General features: G+C 45.7%; 1 protein-coding gene across 1 annotated transcript in view; it reads left to right on the top strand.

The window, feature by feature from the left end:
• LOC137436934 (epsilon-sarcoglycan) overlaps positions 1-16117 on the top strand; it is a 122585-nt gene that overhangs the window by 17953 nt on the left and 88515 nt on the right. The gene's annotated exons all lie outside the window — the stretch shown is intronic.

A 16117-nucleotide genomic window follows, 5' to 3' on the forward strand; every position in this document is an offset into this window, starting at 1 on the left:
GCGACCAAAACGGCTTTTTCTTCTTCAAATAAAATTAACACACAAAATGGTCCGTGAACTCTTAATTACATTTAGACTGCTGAGACCCCTCAGACCTTTGACAACCCTTTAAATCCCCCCAAAACCCTTAAGACCACCAAGACCCCTGAAGACCCTGAAGACCCAAAACACCCAAAAGACCCCAAAGACCCAAAAGCCCATGAACACCCAAAAGACCCTGAAGACCCCGAAGACCCAAAATACCCTTAAATGCCATGAGGATCCAAAAGTCCCCGAAGACCCAAAAAACCCCAAAGACCCAAAACACCCTGAAGACCCAAAACACCCTGAAGACCTAAAACACCCTGAAGACCCAAAACACCCCAAAGACCCAAAACACCCAAGACCCAAAACACCCTAAAGACCAAAAAGACCACGAACACCAAAAATACCCCAAAGACCCAAAAGACCAAAAAGACCCCCGAAGACCGAAACCATCCCGAAGACCCAAAAGATTCTTAAAGAATCAGAGGAACCGAAAGACCATTAAGATCCAAAAGCCCCTGAAGACCCAAAATACCCTGAAAACCCAAAAGACCCCGAATACTCAAAACACCCCTAAAACCCCAAAATACCCCGAAGACCCAAAAATACCCCGAAGACCCAAAACACCGCAAATACCCAAAAGACCCCAAATACCCAAAAGACCTCGAAGACCCAAACCACCCCGAAGACCCAAAACACCCCGAAGACCCAAAACACCCCGAAGACCCAAAATACCCCGAAGACCCAAAAGACCCCAAAGACCGAAAACGTCCTGAAGACCCAAACTATTCATAAAGAATCAGAGGAACCAAAATACCCTTAAGACCCAAAACACCCTGAATACCCAAAAGCACCTGAAGACACAGAAGACCCTGAAGACCCAAAACACACCGAAGACCCAAAACACCCCAAAGATCCAAAATATCCTTAAAGGCCCAGAGGATCCAAAAGACCCTGAAGACCCAAACGACACCGAAATGGTCAAAGATGCGTATCCCTCTGAAACGACGTATGGTGAGGGGTGCGGAGCACACCAAGTCATGTTAGTTAAATCAAAGAAAAACAACCTTCAAAAACAAAAGAGTTGACTCGCACCAAGTTGACTGCACGGGGTAAGTATTCTTTGATTACCATCGAGTCTTCCTTGTATTCTTCTTTTGTTCATTGCGTCACAATAGGGGTTGTGGAAAAGAGCACTGAACGTTTAAATGAAAGTTTAAAAAAATATAACAAGGGAGGTCAATTTCATTGTGAGGAATTCCTATTGTAAATTACTTTGATTGAGTAACACTGGCTGTCCTCGCAGATGTTTGCTGTGATGTGGTCATTGTTGGTCATTGTTTTTGGTGGCCATTGGTCATTGTTTTTAGATCAAGCAAGTTGGCATAGTTGCGGTTATAATTAATACAGATTATGAACACAGAGCTTGAGTGAGGGGATATCAGGTAGTCCATGTAGGGAGAAGGATCCTAACGATAAATTTGAAGGGAAAGGAGGAGCGGTAATCCATGCACAGAAACGATAGATTGATGCAAGAGAGAAACAGAGCCAGGAGAAAGATCCAGATGGCCAGGGCAATGCAGGGCAAGAGTGCTCCAATATAGGCAGTTATGCTGTCAGATTATTGGGGCTGTCAAAGAAAAATTATGTAATCAGAAAGGAAAACGAATAAGTTGGGTGCATCTTTGGTGAGAATATTTTCTGTTATCTATACTGTAGTATGTGCCAGTGCTTCAGTCAACTGAATTGATAGATCTGTGAGGTTAGAGCAAAAACTCCAAATAGTGGAAAACCATGAAGTAAGAATTTGATTAAATGACCATGGACGTGCTTAAGGCAGTTTTGAAAACGATAAAAGCTTTTGTATAACAGATCATAATATACTTAGATGTTACATTTATAATTAGGGGTTCCAAAGCTTCCAGGCTGGGACACCGATTAAAATCGGTTTGGTTTTTATCATTATTATTATTCCTCCCTTTTTTGTTCCAGCAAAACTGCTGAACGGACAACTGTGAGACTTGGACATAATAGGGGGATATGTGAAGATGATCCAAATGCAAAAAAAAATTTGATTGGTCACGTGATTTGGCTGCTGTATTGGATTTAAGCAAACAATTAAATAATATTTTCTGGAGAACCACTTTTCACATCAATGCCAAACTTTGTGCATATAATAGGTTATGCAATCGGAGAAATTAAAAAGTCAATTTTGACGAAATTCTTACACGTGGTTTGCTGCCATCTTGGATGCAACGTAAAAACCTTGAAAACGTAAAAGAAATCTTCTTCTCCGGAACTGTTCATCCGATGGAAGCAAAACTTTGTAGATATGATTGATTACACATGGGGAGTATATGGTTGTCATGATTTTATCATCAATCACATGGCTTCTCCGGTATCCGGCTTCTCTGGATGGCTTGAATTTGGATATATTGGATTGAACAAAAATTTATAAAACTCCTTTTCTCCAAAACCTTAAATCTGAATTATTGAAAAACTTTGCAGAAATGATCACTTGCCATGTGCAATAACGTATTAAAAGTATGACGTCATAGGTCACGTAGATTGGCCGCCATATTGGATCTAAGGTGAACACCTTGAAATATCTTCTTCGAAACCACTCAACCGACTGTTGTAAAACTTGCCACAAATTACACTGGTCAACAATTTTTTTAACTTTTATGGTTCTAGTATATTTTGAGGTGGTTCTAACCAACATGAACCTGTAGATTTCGATTATGATATCCAATTTTCACGAGCACATCCAGTTTTTGAGAACCAGTATACCAAAGTGTTACGGATTCGTCACTTCCGTCGTTGTGGTTTTCATCCGCTGTAAGCATTTTTGGTTCCATGTACTATTATTGTTATCGTTTAAGTGAAATGGAGATAACTGTTTTCAAAGGTAAAAAATTAGTGTTTTAAAAGAAACTGGAAACCGGATCGAGAGAAACCGGAAGAAGAGGAGGAAGCGAAAAGCGGAGAAAGGGAGGTCGGGAAGAAAAAGCCGAGCTTCTTTGAGGTCTCGAGGAGACGCTGGCGAACGTGGGTCACGAGCGAACTTTGGTTTTCCAGGGAAAGGGATTCCTGTGACAGAGTGGTTATCGCTGTGACAGATATACCTGCATGTCGGGTTTTGCGGTTGATTCCAGAGAGAATCGTTGTTGGAGAGCAGGTACACGCCTCCATTACAGGCCCGCCCTCCATTTCGCCTCGCTCCCGCCATTTCGCATCGCTCCAGCCTTTTCACCTCGCTCCAGCCATTTCACCGCACCCAGCTGTTAGCCTGGTTTGCGTGTGTAACGTGGATTTCGATTGGGAATTTGCGGTCCTCCGTTTGGGAGCCGTTGAACGTTCATACCCGAAGGTGTGATTTCCCAGTTGCCTTTTGGGTGCACCTTTGCGCCTCTTCGGCAGCCTTGACTATACCTGCATGTCGGGTTTTGCGGTTGATTCCAGAGAGAATCGTTGTTGGAGAGCAGGTACACGCCTCCATTACAGGCCCGCTTCAACTTCACTCTTCTTCACTCACAAATGTGCCTACCCTTCTTCACTCCCAGGCCTACAAGGACCACATACAACACTATAAAGATGCCCTCTCCCGCGCCCGCTCCGCCTACGACTCTCAAATTATCCACTCTGCCTCCGGAAACCCAAAAGCACTCTTCTCTACAATAAACAAACTCCTCAGCCCCCTGAACACCACCACCCAGTCATTCACAATAGACAACTGCATCTCCTTCCTTTCATTCTTCCAACGTGGACTCAGCGTCGACGAGTCTGGCATTTCACTCAGGCCAACTGGCACGGTCTTCAAGCAGCCATCAATCATCTGGACTGGTCTCCCATCTACTTTCTCAACAATCCTCTCCAAGAAGTTCTGTCGCTCAAGATTTTGGGTCTCACTATCTGCCATGATCTTTCTTGGGAAAACCACATTTCCAAGCTGGCCTCCAAAGCCAGTCGCCGACTGGGCATCCTCCGTCGTGCGAAGTCCTTCCTCGGCACACCTGAGCCCCTCACCACATACAAGGCTTTCATCCACAGCTCAATGGAATACTGTTCTCCCCTATGGGCCGGTGCTCCTGCCTCACACCTAGCTCGGCTTCACGCTGTTGAAACCAAAGCTTTCAGAATTATTGGAATCTCCCGCGATGAAGCTATCTCTGAGGGCCTTTCACTCACTCACCGCAGGCAGGTAGGTGGTCTTTCTGTCTTCTACCGACTCCTCTCCGGCCTTGCACCCCTAGCTCTCTCTGTGCTCTGTCCCCCAAATATTCCTACAGGTCGCACAAGATCTGCCAGCAACCCTCTGATGGTTAAACTGCCGAAATCTCGGCTCTCTGCTCACCTTCACTCTTTCATTCCTCTTTTCTCCCGCCTCTGGAACAAACTCCCTCACTCCCTTCAATCCCACTCCTCCCTCCAGGTCTTTAAAACAGCTGTTCACCACCATCTCTTATCTTCCCCCATCCAAAACCTTGACCTTTTCTACCCCCGCTAATTCACCCCAGATCCACCTTGTTTGAAATTCCAACTTCTTTCCTGGAAGTCCTGGCAGTGTCCATATGTTTTATACCTCTCCCACCGCCCCCTTCCCATGCCCCCCCCCCCAAAGCCCTCGCCCTCTCTCAGATCTCTCGATGTCTCCATGTCTCTCGGTCCCTGCTCTCAAATGTTGTGTTTGTGTCCTTCCCCCTCTCTCCCCATCTTGTCTACCGCTCCCGATGTTATATGTTTTATGTGTCGGTTTGTCTTTCTGTGTGATTAATGTTCGCTCTTTCACGAGCCTCGATCTTGTATACAAAAAAAAAAAAAAAAAAAAAAAAAAAAAACGCAAAATTGAAAACATCTACAACATCTTGACCACCGCTGCACCTGCTCCCCCTCAAACCACCTGCCCCCCCGTATCCTGCCATCCCCTGTCTCAATTCTCCCCAGTCTCCCCTACTGACCTCTCTGAACTCCTCATCGGAATGAAAACTGCCACCTGCACTCTTGACCCCATCCCCTCCAGCTTTGTCAAGGCCTCCCTTCCTGCTCTCTCTCCACTTATCATTGCAACAATAAACTCCTCCCTGTCTACAGGCATCGTCCCACCATCCCTCAAAATTGCTGCTGTTACCCCCATTCTGAAAAAACCTGGACTAAACCCTGACACCCTAAATAACTTCAGACCCATCTCCAACCTACCCTTTCTGTCAAAGGTTTTGGAACGCGCTGTAGCCACTCAACTCAAACATCACCTCTCTGCCAATAACCTGTATGAAACATTCCAAACCGGATTCCGCTCCTACCACAGTACTGAAACTGCTCTCCTCAAAATCACCAACGACCTTCTCCTCTCCTCTGACGCTGGCAACCTCAACATTCTCATCCTCCTCGACCTCAGCGCCGCCTTTGACACCATCGATCACACCATCCTCCTCACCCGACTTGAAACCACCTTTAACATTACCGGCACTGCCCTCTCTTGGATTAAATCATACCTCTCTGACAGACGTCAGTTCATCTCCATCAATAACTGCAAATCCCCCACTGCTTCCCTCCCCCAAGGTGTCCCCCAAGGTTCAGTTCTTGGCCCCCTCTTCTTCATCCTTTACCTGTCCCCCCTCGGTCACTTAATCCGCCGTCATGGTCTCCAATTCCACTGCTTCGCCGATGACATCCAGCTTTTCATCTCCACCAAGTCCATCTCCACCGCCACCCACTCTATCCTGACAAACTGCATCACTGAAATAAAATCCTGGCTTCAAATCAACTTCCTCAAACTTAACTGTGATAAATCTGAAATAATCATCATTGGCCCAAAAACGCTCACCAAGTCCACCCATAACTTTGCCCTCAACATCGACGGTTTCCCAGTATCCACCTCCCCTCACATCCGGAATCTTGGCATCATCTTTGACCAAACCCTCTCCTTCGACAAATACACTAAACAGATCACAAAGTCAGCCTTCTTTCACCTTAAAAACATCGCCCGTCTCCGTCCATCCCTCTCCTCCGTGGCTGCAGAAACCCTCATCCACGCCTTCATCACTTCCCGTCTGGACTACTGCAATAGCCTCCTTTATGGTTCACCCTCAACAATCACCAATAAACTCCAATACATTCAGAACTCCGCTGCCCGTCTACTCACCCATTCCCGGACCCGTGACCACATCACCCCCGTCCTTTACAAGCTTCACTGGCTCCCCATCTCCCAGAGAATCCAGTACAAAATCCTCCTCTTGACCTACAAAGCCCTCCATAACCTGGCCCCATCCTACCTGGCTGACCTCCTCTCCAGACACACTCCCACCTGCAACCTCCGCTCTGCTGGTACCAACCTCCTGACCCCCCCCCCCCATCCGGACCAAATTTAGATCCTGGGGGGACAGGGCCTTCTCCATCGCTGCTCCCACCCTCTGGAACTCGCTACCTCACACCATCAGAGACTCCTCCTCACTCACCACATTCAAAACATCACTCAAGACCCACCTGTTCAACACTGCATTCAACATTTAACCCACAGCATCTAACCCCTGACTATCTCCTCTCCTTCTCCCTCCTTTGTGCTTTGAATATTTCCCTATTGATTCTTCTTTTTTGCAATTGTTTTTATGTTTTGCTATGCATTATGTTTTGCACTCTGTCAAAGCGTCTTTGGGCTTCCTGAAAAGCGCTATATAAAATAAATGCATTATTATTATTATTATTGACTGTCAGCCGACCTGGATTCTGGTCTCGATACGACCTTTTTCTTGCGATCACCGGAGCGTGGATCGACTTTGGCTTGGTGCCGGTACAGAGACTTTGGGGAATGTTCTTTTCACTCACTTGGAGCAATAGTGCAGCATGATATGTAATTTGGTAGGATTTTTGTGCTAAAATTGATTTTTTTGCAGATTTGGTACCATTTTGGATCAAAATAACAAAAAATGTTAGGGTCCAATTTTTTCGGGCACTTTTCAAAATGGCCGCCACCAGACGGGTCCAGGGGGATATCTCAGGAATTTTATTGATCTGTGTGTCTCGTTGGTGCGTTTTTTTTAGGGTGCCGAGTCTGATTATGAGGGTTCCAGATCGATTCGAGGTAGAGGGCATGGTCATTTGGTCAAGGTTAGGGTCCAATATTTTCGGGCCCATTTCAAAATGGCCGCCACCAGGCAGGCCTAGGGGATATCTCAGGAACTAATTGGTGGATTTTAATGATCTTTGTGTATAGTTGGGTTTTTTTAGGGTGCCGATTCCGATTATGAGGGTTCCAGATCGATTCGAGGTAGAGGGCAAGGTCATTTGGTCAAGGTCACAACTGCAATACAACCTCAACACAAATTACTTTTCAGCGAGGTGAAGAATTTTCTCATAACCATAAAACCCGCAAAAAAAAAAAAATCAATTTTAGCTCAAAAATCCTGCAGGACACTGCAATAATCCAGCAAAACTCATCGCCACTGCAATTCTAACAATAATACTGTGCAAGCGCTAGAATACTAGAAATACTACATGTAGTAATACAAACAGTAAAAGTCTATGGTGTAAAACAAGTGGGAGTAGATACCATTAAGATTTTCTCATGGAACATAGACTATCTATACAGCCTTATAGCTCATTGTCATCCTCATCATCATCATTGTCATTGTCATTGTCCTCATTGTCTTGCAGTCGGCAGTCAAAGAAATTGTTACAACCTGAAGTGAAACATTTGCAAAGGGGAGTGCAGGCCAAATTGTTCTTGATGCAGGAGCAATTTCTTTGGCATAATGTTCGACATCCACATTTTACAAGCTCAAGAACTGCACGAGGAGCAGGGGGAGATAGACATTTCAATGGAATGTAAACTTCCTCCTCAAGCAACCATCCATTCTCTTCCAAAGCAGGAAGACACGGATTTGGAGAGACATAGGATTTGTCTCGCATGCATATGAAGTTCGTTCGGATAACATGGGGCATCAGAGTGGTGCGAGTGGGAGGGAGCATCTCAGCCTCGAGGTTTTTTGATCTAAAGAGCTCCCACCGAAGAGCAGGCAACGTTGTCGGACCCTTCGGTGAATACACTTTGCAGACAAATGTTTCCAGTGCTTGTACTTCTTGTGGGAGTTCCTCACATACCAACTCTGACGATGACAGGGCTCCTTCGCCAAGGTTGCGGAAACAATCAATGATGGGATCATCATCTTCAAGCGAGAGATAGACATCAGCCCATCATTTTTTCGAAATTCCAACGAACTTCCTGCCCCAATCAGCTCCAGAAAAGTTGTGTAGGCCTATGAGACCCTGTGCCTTGCGCCGACCAATTACCTGCACACATTTCCATACATATATTTCTCTGTATTTCGCACCCATGCCAGTGCAGAACTTCAGCTGAGTGAGAGTGCCAAGGCGACCATTAGAGGTGAGGTCCATCAAGAGAATAAACACATCTGTATCAGGTGACCGTAAATGGATTTCTCTGAATGTGTTGTCATGGAGACTGTCAAGAACATGGAGAGGAATTAAGGTGTCGGCCTCCTCATGCCCATGGACTTTGAAGTCTTCTTCAACAGCATGAGGGGAATTAACCTTCACTAATGTGTTGTGGGCGACCACAACTTGTTTCAAGGATCCTTCAAAATGCTCCAACAGAGCTTGAGCCAGGAGTTCGCATAGTCCCTTCTTCGTTTTAGATGATGACAGAAGGTCCTTGAGTGATATGGTGCTAATGCTCATCTCGTCATGAACTTCGTAGCTGGCACTAGCAGCTGCGGCAGAAGTTGCTATTTTGGCCCTTGTCTTTGCTTTCAGGCTCCCTTCGATATACCGGTCGAAAAGTACTCTCGACTCATCATAGACATTCGACATTCTGCTGATTCGTGTGATGAAAGCTTCCTTCAGATGACATATCTTTTTCATGCCGGGCGTCTTCTTCATGCACTGCAACACTGCCATCGCATCAATTATCAGTGGCATCGCCTTCCTGTTCCAGACCAGAGACGCATGCCCTGATGGTGTCATCCTTAGTCGTGCTCTTGATATCAAGCAGAGTTAGACCCACCGGATCACTCAGAACCTGATGGAGCGGTTCTGAGTCAGATGGTGCACAGAACTTGCAGGGAGAAAATATACATTTCACCTCTTTTGGCACACATTGAAAGCGCCTAGGTCGGGTCCCTTCTTGGTATTTCCCAGGACGACCAGGCCCTCTTTTTGATGAACTATTAGAGCGAGAGGGAGATTCTGAATGAGCCCGCTTCCTGTTTCTAGCTCTTTCTAAATGGTCTTTGTTCACAATAGGCTTGCGACAATCGCTATGATATCGAACATTCTCCAGCTGAGATTCATCTAAACTAGACAAACGATCTGCAAGTGGCTTGAGTTCATTCTCCCCCAACGATATACGCTCTCTGCAACATGCTAACAAGTCAGTAATCTTGTCGACACCCGGTTTCTTGACCAGTTTTTTCTGCGACGATTCGCCTGCCAGGCAGACAATACAGCTATTGGAGAGGTCTTGAGAAATTGTGTGTGATGCTGCACTGTGCCACACTCAGTAGGTCTGTAATTGTGTTAGGCAACTGCTCCAAGACCTGAAACATAAGAAAAATGTGTGATGCCATAAATTCAACTTGATGGTAATCTTTACTGTCGTGTATACAATTACAACATGTAGTAACATTACAAACTAGATTTGACCCTGACGCTCATTCTTGACCTTAACGTCGTGATTGACTATAAATAATCTGAAACATCTTGGAAACTGATTTTTTTTAATGCTGGTAATGTATAATAAACAGGTACATAATTATGCTGAACGTTTTAGCATCAATTTGCTGCGTTATTGAAAGCACCACAACAAAAAATGAATGAATGAATGATCGTTTTAAGGCCATTTTCCCCGCCAGAGCGGGGGTTAGCCTTGCGGGCCCCATGACAATCATGGTTCCCTGTTTGAGGCAATGTTTTTATGGCCGGATGCCCTTCCTGACGCCAACCCTTGGTCATGCTCTTCGATGCGCAGGGATATGGTGTACCTATTCTAAATCGGGGTACACACCGTGGTCATTCATCCCAGCAAGCTGGTACTCAATTTGCCGACCTCGGAAGGATGACAGGCTGAGTCAACCGCCCTGGCGTTAATTCATCGATCGACCGGGATTCGAATCCAGGATCCTAGGATCCCAAGCCGGCACCCTAACCGCTAAGCCAACACCAGGCTGAAAGCACCACAACACCATTTTATATTAGCTCTATGGTTATGCCCCACTCTTCCCTACATAATCTTGACCCTGACCAAATGACCTTTACCTCAGATCGATCTGGTACCATCATAATTCGACTTGGCACCCTAAAAAAACCCAACTAGACACAAAGATCATCAAAATCAGCCAATTTGTTCCTGAGATATGCCCTTGGGCCTGTTCGGCGGCGGCCATTTTGACAAGGGCCCGAAAAAGGGCGTTCCGGGGCCCGAAAAATTCGGACCCTAAAATTTTCTGTTGCTATAGTCGAAAATGATACCAAACCAGCAAAAAAATCAATTTTAGCACAAAATTCCTACGGCACCCTCTTTTCGTACATTATCATACTGCACGACACAGTGAGTTATTGAGTAAGAAACTGATGGTACCATCATAGGAATGATATGGTATTTTGGTTGTACAATTGATTAATATTGTACTTGTGCTGTTATTCTTGTGTGACACTAATACAATACTTGTTTTTTGGTAACAATTGGTGGGTGTGGTTTCACAATTGGTCATTGACACACAGAATAACACATCTTTCTGCCGTGACTCCCTTCGGGGCTCGGAGGTACACCGTGACCGGGGTTTGGGGAGGAGCACGGAACAGAAATTGGGGACCTCGTCCAGGATAGAATTCCCTAACATTCCCAAATTTCCCAAATTTGGAATTTTCTAACATTCCCAATTTTTTCTAAAAATGTGAAAATTTTTGTGTGAAGGTTAACAGGTGCTAACTAATAGTCACCATGGTGTTTGACGCAGAAAAGTTTGCGACATCCCCTAATGAGGCACAGTTCCAGGCGTTAAAAAGATCGGAACTCATGATATTGGCCAAATATTGTAAATTGGAGGTCCGAGTTAGTAGGAAGAAGGCAGAGATTCAGACATTGGTGGTAGAATCTCTAGTGGGACAAGGAACATGGGAAGAGGTAGCCTTGGATTGGTTACCAGAGGAAAAATGAAATGTGGAGCTTTGGAAAATGGAGATGCAACTGCAGAGCCAGGAAAGGTTAAAAGAGTTGGAATGGAAAGCGGAAAAGGAAAGAGCAGAACGGGAATGAGAACTCGAGGAGAGAAGAGCAGCGGAAAGAGCAGAGGAAAGGAAAGCAGAAAAGGAAAGAGCAGAACAGGAACGAGAACTCGAGGAGAGAAGAGCAGAGGAAAGGAGAGCTGAAGAGGGAAGAAGAGCAGAGGAAAGGAGAGCTGAAAAGGAAAGAGCAGAGGAAAGAGCAGAGGAAAGGAGAGCCGAAAGGGAGTTAAAGGAACGGGACATGGATTTATCAGAGGGAACTTAAACTCAAGGAGCTGGAATTACTGGGGGAACGGAGAGAAGTAGTATCCATGCCGGCTAGTTCGACAACCAGTCAGAACTCTTGGGATGTTGGTAGGCATGTGAGGCTGGTTCCACCCTTCAATGAAAAGGAGGTAGCCAAGTTTTTTTTACACTTTGAGAAGGTGGCTCAAATGTTAAAATGGCCTGTGGGGTCCTGGACTATGTTAGTGCAAAGTGTTCTGGTGTGTAAAGCTCGAGATATCTATTCGGCTTTACCGATTGACCAATGTGCAGATTATGAGATCGTGAAGAAAGCCATTCTCAAAGCATATGAATTGGTTCCTGAAGCTTACCGACAAAAAATCAGGAATGCCATGAAGAGGGAGAGTGAGACCCATGTGGAGTTTGCCAGAATGAAGGAAACTATGTTTGATAGGTGGTGTGACTCGAAGGAGATTGGGAAAGACTTCAACCTTTTACGACAATTGATCTTGGTGGAGGAATTCAAACAGTGTGTCCACGTGGACATTAAAGTACATCTGGATGAAAAAAAGGTACTGGAGTTGTATGAGGCAGCAACAGTGGTAGATGATTATGCCTTGACACACAGGATGGGGTTCCACAAACCTAACTTCCCGCTTAGAGTTAGCCAGGGGAGTTACGGAAAATCAGGATCAGAGAGCAAATTTTCATGGAGGCGGCCCAGAGAGGACTATGGGGACAAATCTGATACCGCAACTTTTAGAGATCAGAAGACTGCAGTTCCAAGACATACCTATCTTCCAGGGGGCCCGAGGCAGACCACGAGTTTTTCCTCCGGGCCGACTTGCGCTTTTTGCAAGAAACCTGGGCATTTGATGTCCCAATGTTACGCCCTGAAAAGGAAAAATCAGGAGCGGAGTCAGAATAGTGCAACTCCGAATGCGTTGGCCAATGCGAGAAATCGTCCTTGGAGGACAGTGCCTTGTGAAGGTTCCCGAGCCAAAGTTACGGCATCACAGAACGACCTTGTCCAAGAGGGTTACAAACCTTTTATTTCCGAGGGGTTTGTGTCACTGGATGGGGACTTAACTAACCAGAGACCTGTTAGGGTATTGAGGGACACAGGAGCACATCAATCTTTGATGCTTGAGGGCATTTTGCCATTGTCGGAGAAGACGGCAACGGGGGTTAGTGTTCTTTTACAGGGGGTTGGTGGCTATGTTAAAGCTCCTCTTCATGTCATCCATTTAGAGTCTGAGTTGGTGTCAGGTCCGGTCACTGTGGGGTTACAAGCCACTCTTCCTGTAGAGGGAAACTCTTTTATTATCGGGAATGATTTGGCCGGTGGTCGAGTTTCTGGTAATCCGATGTTGGTTGAAAAGCCCAGTATGGAAAATAACACAGCCCAGTTAGAGCAGGAGATTCCGGGTATCTTTCCATCCTGTGCCGTGACTCGTGCTATGGGTAGGAAGTGCTCTGAAGAGAAGGAGAAGGAAGGTGATGTGGATGTGGCTTCCATAGAGGTATGGGAGGAAAAGTCTGGAAGAAATAATAGGAAAGGGAGTGACATCAATGAACTTGAGGAAAAGGTGGCATCTGGACCAAAAGAGAAAATGGAGTGTCCGTCGGAGACATCTGGGAATGAGGCTGAACAAACGGTGCTGGTCCGAAAAAGAATTGTTGAAAAACAACACAGAGATTCGGAGCTCTGGAGTTTGATTGACAAAGCCGTTACAGAGGAAGTGGCTATGAAGATACCTGTTGGTTACTTCATGAAAGGGGAAATACTCATGAGAAAATGGAGACCACCGGAGGTGCCAGCAAATGATGAGTGGAAAGTTCATTACCAAATTGTGGTGCCACCGCAGTACCGGAAAGAGACATTGAGTTTGGCACATGAGACACCTTTGGCCGGGCACCTTGGAGTGAACAAGACATGTGACAGAATTTTGGTACATTTTTTCTGGCCAGGATTGCGACGTGATGTGGCTGAGTTCTGTTAATCTTGCCATTCTTGCCAGCTGGTGGGAAAACCTAATCAGAAAGTCCCACCCGCACCTTTGAAACCAATTCCAGCTTTTGAAGTGCCATTCAGCCGAGTCATTATTGACTGTGTAGGCCCTTTACCTAAAACTAAGGCTGGACATCAGTATTTGCTGACCATCATGTGCGCTTCCACGAGGTTCCCAGAAGCAGTGCCTCTTTGAAAAATTACTGCGGCAGTTATTGCGAAGGCCTTGATTAAATTTTTCACTTTGGTTGGCCTACCTAAGGTCATCCAGTCTGATCAGGGTTCCAATTTCATGTCAACGCTTTTTCAGCAGGTGGTACACCTGTTGGGAGTGGAGCAAGTAAGATCAAGTACTTACCATCCCGAGAGTCAAGGGGCCTTGGAAAGGTTTCACCAGACATTGAAGAATATGATCAGAACGTATTGTTTTGAATGTGACAAGGATTGGGATGAAGGAATACCCTTATTGTTGTTTGCTACAAGGGAATCCGTTCAGAAGTCATTGGGATTCAATCCTTTTGAACTTGTGTTTGGACACACAGTTCGAGGACCATTGAAATTAGTGAAAGAACAATGGCTACAGGAGGAGTCACAGTCAACAGTGGAAGAGTATGTGTCAACGGTTAAGCACAGATTGGCAAAGGCTTGTGAAGTTGCAAGAAGAAACTTGAAAGTGACACAGGATAAAATGAAAGTGAGACATGACAAGAAATCGTAGATAAGAAATTTCAGTCCTGAGGACCGGGTGTTAGTGTTGCTTCCTGTTCCAGGTCAGCCACTACAGGCTAGGTATTTTGGTCCCTATGCAATCGTAAGGAGGGTTAATGAAACAGATTACGTGGTGACAACTCCTGACCGACGGAAAAAGCGGCAGCTGTGTCATGTCAACCGACTGAAGAAATATTATGAGAGGAAGCCTGTGGAAAAAATGGTTCCTGTCTCACCTTTCGTGCCTGTAGTTGGGGTGCAAGAAAATCCAGAGTTAAAAACTCTTCACTGATCACAACCCCTTAACCTTCATTCAAAAAATGAAAAATAAAAATCAGAGGTTGATGAGATGGAGTTTGGCTTTGCAGGAGTTCAACTTGGAAATTGAGCATGTAAAGGGCAGGGACAATGTCGTTGCTGATGCTTTATCCAGAGTGAACTAACTTTGAAAATTCCTGTAGGGTGTTTGGAAGTTTTGTTGCTTTCTTCTGGGGAATATTAATTATTGTTGCTCACATGAATTGATCATTTGGGTGTGAGATTTACTTTTGTTTGTTAAAAAGGGTTTTTGCATGAAAAGAAAGTTTTCATTATGTTCCAAATTTCTTTCTTGAGGGTGGGGAGTGTTACGGATTCGTCACTTCTGTCGTTGTGGTTTTCATCCACTGTAAGCATTTTTGGTTCCACGTACTATTATTGTTATCGTTTAAGTGAAATGGAGATAACTGTTTTCAAATGGTAAAAATTAGTGTTTTAAAAGAAACCGGAAACCAGATCGGGAGAAACCAGAGGAAGAAGAGGATGAAGCGAAAAGCGGAGAAAGGGAGGTCAGGAAGAAAAAGCCGAGCTGCTTTGAGGTCTCGAGGAGACGCTGGTGAACGTGGGTCACGAGCGAACTTTGGTTTTCCCGGGAAAGGGATTCCTGTGACAGAGTGGTTATCGCTGTGACAGATACACCTGCGTGTCGGGTTTTGCAGTTGAATCCGGAGAGAATCGTTGTTGGAGAGCAGGTACGCCTCCATTATGGGCCCGCCCACCATTTCGCCTCGCTCCCGCCATTTCGCATCGCTCCAGCCTTTTCACCTCGCTCCAGCCATTTCACCTCACCCAGTCGTTAGCCTGGTTTGCGTGTGTAACGTGGATTTCGATTGGGAATTTGCGGTCCTCCGTTTGGGAGCCGTTGAACGTTCATACCCGAAGGTGTGATTTCCCAGTCGCCTTTTGGGTGCACCTTTGCGCCTCTTCGGCAGCCTTGACTGTCAGCCGACCTGGATTCTGGTCTCGATACGACCTTTTTCTTGCGATCACCGGAGCGTGGATCAACTTTGGCTTGGTGCTGGGACAGAGACGTTGGGGTATGTTCTTTTCGCTCACTTGGAGCACAGTGAGTTATTGAGTAAGAAACTGATGGCACCATCATAGGAATGATATGGTATTGTTGCGGTTTCGAGAGTGTAAATATAACATCATTAAAGGTTAAAGGTTTGCCCCCATAGTTAGTCCACAAGCAACACATAGGCCCCTTAGAACATTAGTTATGTCCTAGTATGTGTGAGGATAAGGCCATTTCCCTAGTATCATCTGCGTTGTGTAAAAGAAATAAGATAGGCCCCCGTTCATTTTGCCTCCACCCTCCAAATCCACCTCGTTTGTCACGCTTTGGCCGCCAGCAGCGTTAGCTGCCTTTTGCTCGCTCCAACTAGTCGGGTGGCCACGAGGTAGGCCTGAGAGAGGGTGGGGCCGATGTTGAGGTCGGGGAGCGGCAGCAGGAGATGGTAAGATCCACCAGCCAATCAGGGCTCGGTGGGCATGGCTTGAGAGGGCATGGTAAAGCCGCATCTAGCAAGTGCTGGAAGGTTCGCTGAAAAGGCTATATAAGTCTTGGCACCAATCCCTTCGGAGGACTGTCGA

This window comes from Myxine glutinosa, chromosome 1, assembly GCF_964187855.1.
Source record: "Myxine glutinosa chromosome 1, kmMyxGlut1.1, whole genome shotgun sequence".
Classification (NCBI taxonomy): Eukaryota; Metazoa; Chordata; class Myxini; order Myxiniformes; family Myxinidae; genus Myxine; species Myxine glutinosa.